Source organism: Clupea harengus, chromosome 24, assembly GCF_900700415.2.
Source record: "Clupea harengus chromosome 24, Ch_v2.0.2, whole genome shotgun sequence".
Classification (NCBI taxonomy): domain Eukaryota; kingdom Metazoa; phylum Chordata; class Actinopteri; order Clupeiformes; family Clupeidae; genus Clupea; species Clupea harengus.
In genome coordinates, this window is record NC_045175.1 from 2116757 (window position 1) to 2122996 (window position 6240).

Consider the following 6240-nt stretch of genomic DNA (forward strand, 5'->3'; position numbering starts at 1 on the left):
CTGGGTGATGCCCTTAAGCGCCACAGCAGAATGGTGGGTCAGTGCTCACCTCTGACATGGCTATATCGCTGGAAGGTGGTGGTAAACCCCTCACACAACACAGAACATTCTTAGAGGTACATGGACAAGATGGAACAAAAATATACAAATACAGATCACTTCAGTGACAACACAAACAGGTAGCGTCTGGCACAAACACTCAAAACAAACATTTAAAACAGACAGAAGTGCAATATCAGTGAAAAAGGTTAAACTCCACCAACTTGTTCTCCTTATGAAATGCACAATGACTAACACAAACGCTTCCTTATCATCATATTGTGTCAAGACTCCCAAAGGCACTTACAATGAGCATGCACACTGGGCATGGAAGGGTGGATTGAATTAATTTATAAAAACAGGAGGTTGTGGTGATTATTCATTTCCCCCTAGTCACTCATCCCATACACTATAATCAGCTGCGTTAAACTTGAAAAAAAAAAACACGAAAAAAAAGAAAGAAAACATTTCAATGCCAATTCAATAGATACAGTTTCCTCTGAAATGGCTGCCTTTAAAGCTGTATCTGAATAATCAATTTTAACTGGTGCATAGAGAAGTGACATTCACAGCACTGATTCACATGATGTGAATCACTTCCATCCACAGCACGGTGCTTTGGCTGCCATGAGTCTACTCAAAATCACTGGCATTGACCTATACTCATCTAGATCTTAGGATGTCCTATGTAATGTAGAAAGTCTCCACAAAATAAGTGTCTGCCAAACACTACCTTCATATAAAATGTGGGTTGTCCTATGCAATGTAGAGAGCAAGCTTTGCACAACAGTAGTGTCTGCTAAGGGCCTATAGGATTCTAAAACTTGACTGCAATTGGCATGGTGTAGTGTGGCGCCCCCTGGTGTCCATGTACCTCACACTGGTTGGTGAGTTTGGTGGAGGTGATGTCCAGTTGCTGGTGCTGCTCCCTTAGCTTGGAGAGGTCGGTCTCCAGGTGCGTCTGCTCCCGCCGGGAGGCGTTCAGCAGGCTCTTCATGCTCTTGTGCTCAGCCTGCAGCTCCTCATTCTCCCCCAGAAGCTTCTGGTAGGTTTGGTTCAGCCTGCAGGATGGAGGAGATGGTGGTGGGACAGAGAGCATAGAAGTCATGTACACACTCCTCAGCAGAGGGACGGTTACAATTATCAGCATTTATTCATGTGTACACACACATACTCACACACACGCACACACATACTCACATACTTACACACACGCACATATACACATACACATACACATACAAACACACATATATATATACACAAGCACACATATACACAGGCAGCCACTTGCATGCATTTGTGGAGACACACTCATGCACATGCATCAACACACAGGACCTGAACACGCAGGCCATCTGTCTGCGCCTGCAGCTGCAGCAGCTGCGTCTGCAGGGCCTGACGCTCCGCCTGCAGGGTGGCATTCTGGAGGAGAGGGGTAAGAGAGGGGGTCAATGACGTTACTGTTATTCAAAGCTGTTGATGGAACCAGAAATTATGTATTTAAACATATTACTCATAACAGCAGTACAGCTGCAGCAGCATGTGTATATGTACGTGTGTGTGTGTGTATGTGTGTGTGTGTGTGTGTGTGTGTGTGTGTGTGTGTGTGTGTGTGTGGGTGTGTGAGTGTGTGCCCACTCATGTTCCTGTCCATCTCGATGAGGCGGTCCTTAACCCTGAACAGCTCACGAGTGACCTACTGGCTCTCCATATCACACTGACTACACCGACTTCACATTTTGAAATTCATACATTACATTAGCAATTTAGTGCCGAATTTTTGTGTCTGATCTGATCGTATGCTTATGACGCTTGGCTGAGTAAATCCCTTAGGTGTAGCTGACCATCTCAGCCTGCTGGGATCATAGGATTAGAGCTAAAAGTCTGGATATTGTTGTGATAGATGTGGAGTGCAGCTCTGGGATTGTGGGTCAGATTGGGATTAACAGTGAGAGAAGAGAACAGCATAAACCTTTGGTGACGAGAAGCCCAACATTTTCTACATACCATGTTCGTCTTCCTCTCTTCTGTTTTACAAAATAAACAGTTTACCTTTCAGCCTAGAGTATAGAAGAAGAAAAAAATCTATGGAATATAAAGATCTTCAGACTGAGGATAAAATTACAGTAATGTAGTCAAAAGGAGATGAAAGGCCTATTAGTGTTGTGAGGCATTATTTTGAGACAATATCTGACTGGAGTGTGTGTGTGTGTGTGTGTGTGTGTGTGTGTGTGTGTGTGTGTGTGTGTGTGTGTGTGCGTGTGCGTGTGTGTGTATGTCTGCAGGTGTGAGGCTTACTGAGCGGCGCTCCTGCTGCAGCTGCTGGTTGAGGCTGGAGGACTCCTGTAGACGGCCATCTTCTCCTCTTTAATCTCCACACACCTCTTCAGAGACGACTCCAGTTCAGACTCCAGCTGCTTATACCGACTGAGAGATGGAGACACAGAGATGGGACAGAGAAAAAGAGAAAAAGAGAGACAGAGATGGAGAGACCGAGAAAAAGTGTGAGAGAGAGAGATGGAGAGACAGAGATGGGACAGCGAAAGAGAGAAAGCCCAAACTAATCTCAGCAAAATACTACCCTAAAATATTGACATTACACATAAATAGATGATTCAAATATAACCAAAGTAAACCTAATACAGTGATTCAGGATCTACCATCATAAACACATCTACCGTCATATTCTGTGGTACCTGTTATCAGCAATCAAATAGATTGATCTGTGAGATCCTCTCAATAGTACTTCATGCTGATATTTAAAATAAAAGGACTCTCTGTATCTTAATAAAATAAGGATGTTGTGTGCATGATGTTGTAAATGTCATTTGTTGAGGGGCGAGTGGTCTTTATATTTATGGGGCCTTAAAGGGGGCGGAATACTCTGACACAACAAAGCTGTCAGTTCAAAATAATACTAGATTCTTCCCCATTACTATAGCAAATTAACCTTGTGTACAGATCAAATAAAATACATTTATCCAACATTCATAAGTGCTGTAGCATAAAGACAGCATAGATCCTAAAAGTGGCATTTAGTTGGGGTTCCATGTCTTTGGGGTTCCATGTCTTTTGGACATGTATTTTCCAATGAGAGGGATCCAAAAATGTTTTTGAGAACATAAAATACAGTGCAGTAATTTTTCAATAGCATAAGAAAACATGACAGATGTAACGTATCAGAAATATAACTTGTCTGTGTGTATATTTTGGATCACGTGTTCTGCTTTGGCTTATTGCACCAGAATGTCTCAATGCTAGTTGATTGCTACTGACACTCAATTCACTTCTACAATGCCAACATCATCAGGATGATACATTATTGGAATGCTGTTGTTTCTGAGAGCAATACACTTCCCCCCTAATTGGTGCTGCCATCTACTGGTGATGGAGGATATGACATTTCACATCTAGGTGCAAATTAATCTAGCTAGCTAATCTGGAGCTAACATGGGCAAAAAGTAGGAAAGCTGGTAGCTATGCTTGGTGGCTAACAGTCATTGTGTGTTTAAACAACACACAGACCTGTTAGTCGTCAGGGGTTCATAACATGACAATGTTTATATCGGCATAAAGAAAAATGTCTACTGACACTGCAGCCTACCATCCAGAAATGTGGTTACATGCATAAACATGATTTAATCTTTAAAACAGGAACAAAAGCCAGGGCAGGGGTTCCACATATATTTATTGTATCATCTGAGATGTCGTATTTGTCTAATGGTCTGAAGAATGACAGACTAGTTTGAGAGATAAGAAGAAAAAGAGAAACACAGAAACCACCTCTTTTTTTATATAGAAACAGGAACATAACAGTGTGGTTTAAACCAGACGTGCAAATATCTGAACAGGGCTAAAAACACACAGTGTGTGAAACACAAGCAAAAAAGACATTAGTTAAACATGACAAATTCATAGAATATGAAGTAAAAAGGTATAAGATATGTATTCCATTTACCATTATGCTGTTTTAGTCCAAATATAAGCCATGCGTTATCAGGTCACTACATTAGTGTTTTTTCAATGTGCTTGGTTTGATTTTATTTCACTTATATGTAGCTTTGTGGACACACATTGCACATGGTCAAGTGTAAATTTGCCTTTACTTGTTACTTATATTAGAGTGAGTGTTTAACATCCACTCCAATAACCAATAAAGGGGGAAAGAGGTTGGCCTTGTCTCTATCCATAGTCAATTCATACCAAATTGTCACACTATATTTGTTTTGATTATTTTGATACTTCTGTGCACTATTATGTGACACATGTATTTGTTCTTGTTCTCCCTCTCATTAAATGAACACATGCTTTAGTCTTTGTTACATTCAGTGTTTTTTTTTCATGTTGCTGTGGTTGTGTCCCCTGCACCACTAGTCAGCCTCACCACACCTCACCTCACGGGGGTGAAGAGTTCTTCCTCCCAGTTGCGATTGCACCAGCCTCTGCCCTGATGGAAATACACAGAAGAAGAAGTTGGAGTACGTGACCCAACGCTCATCTTCTTTTCTCTGTGAGTAAAAACCCAAAGCGCGAAGAGGTAAGCATTTTATCAACATTTTGTTTCAACAGTCACACATCCTTTTTACATGTTGAAGTTGTCGTTAGTGAGAGTTTGGCATACTTCTTTACAAGGTAGGTGCTTCTATATTCATTTATAGTCATAACTTTGACAGTGATCATTTATTTCAGAGACAGTTCTTTTTTCTATTCTGATGTTTCACTAATTTTACCATGAATTCATATGTTAGCATGTTTGTTTCTGAATGGATAGAAACCCATGTCATTTTTGTAGAGACATTTCTACTCTAAACTCTGTGCCCTCTCTGTATATTCAACTTTGGAAGGACAACTAAAAGCATGTTATGTACATTGTCCGACTGTTGCTCATATTTTAAAGGAAAATATCAATTAACTTTATCAACATTCATTTTCTTCTTAAAAGTTAAAAGTTTTTTTTTTCTCTTTTATACATTTTGTTCTGTTGTATTTATGGTGTCCTTTACTCTCCTGTAAGCATGCATGCTAGACTTATCTCTATTCTTACTAAAGTCCAGTGTGTGGTAGTTGCTTCCACCTTTTCTGATGTGAGTGTGAAAGTTACACTGAACACTACTGAGACTAGTAATAGAGTAATAGTAGAGTAAGGATATCCAGTCAGCAACCTAAACTCTTTAAGATCCTCTCTGTTCTTAATGTATCTTCGTTAATCAAAAACCCATACATTTTCTAAACTCTGCCTATATAAATGTAACAGTGTGAGTGTGTGATGTTTTATTATTGCAGGGGAAGTGAGAAATGGTTTTTAAAAGCATGCTCATGTTGACTGCAGTATTTATCGTGAGGCTGCCAGGTACAGTGGACACAATGTAATACTTCCAAGATATGTTATGATGATATGGCCTATACACTATGAAAGTATAAATGTGTGTATGTAATAAATGTATACTATTATTTGACATCATATCATAAGATATACTAACAGTGTTATTTTAACATATTTATTTGACATATCCAAACTCCCCACACACAGGAATCAGAAATTATAATTACAATACCTGATCAGTGCCCAGGAAGATACTCTTCTCAAAGCTTTCGGCATTTCAATATTTTATCCAAATTGACTCTTCACTGTGACTGTGTTTCAGGTGTTCAGTGTGGAGTGAGTGTGACCTACTCCTCCACACAAGTCTGTGGCCTTAAAGGGGCATCAGTGGTCCTGCCCTGCACATATCACTATTCTTGGGTTGGATATTTTAAAGGAGGAGAGTGGTATGAAGAGAAAAGAGGGAGAGTCAGAGGACACAGTAGCTCTGGTTATCCTGACTGCAGTCTGAAAATAGACAAACTTTCAGATGATCACGCTGGTGTTTATCACTTTCGGTTTTACACAGCTTTTCACCCGAGTTGGATAACAGCTAGATCTGGTGTTACAGTCTCCGTTACACGTAACGATGAACATATACAACTTACAATTTGTTTTCTTTTTTCTAATCATAATTGAAATGATATTCAAGGTTGAAGCCACATTGACTTCTAACCTCTCTTCTCAGACCTGCAGGTGAAGGAGGGTGCTGTTGTAGGGAAACAGAATCGGACTGAACTGACATGCAGCACCTCCTGCAGCTTGAGCTCTAACACTCACTATGTCTGGTACAAGAATGAGCAGCCTCTACAAGAAAAAAACACAGCATCTATATT

The 6240-nt window shown here is 40.2% G+C and overlaps 1 long non-coding RNA gene across 1 annotated transcript; it reads left to right on the forward strand.

The window, feature by feature from the left end:
• The first annotated feature begins 4567 nt into the window (after positions 1–4567).
• LOC116219036 lies at positions 4568–5826 on the forward strand. The gene is made up of 3 exons (XR_004163084.2): positions 4568–4674; positions 5326–5392; positions 5688–5826. It is a non-coding gene; the product is annotated as an uncharacterized LOC116219036 (long non-coding RNA).
• The last annotated feature ends 414 nt before the right edge of the window (positions 5827–6240 follow it).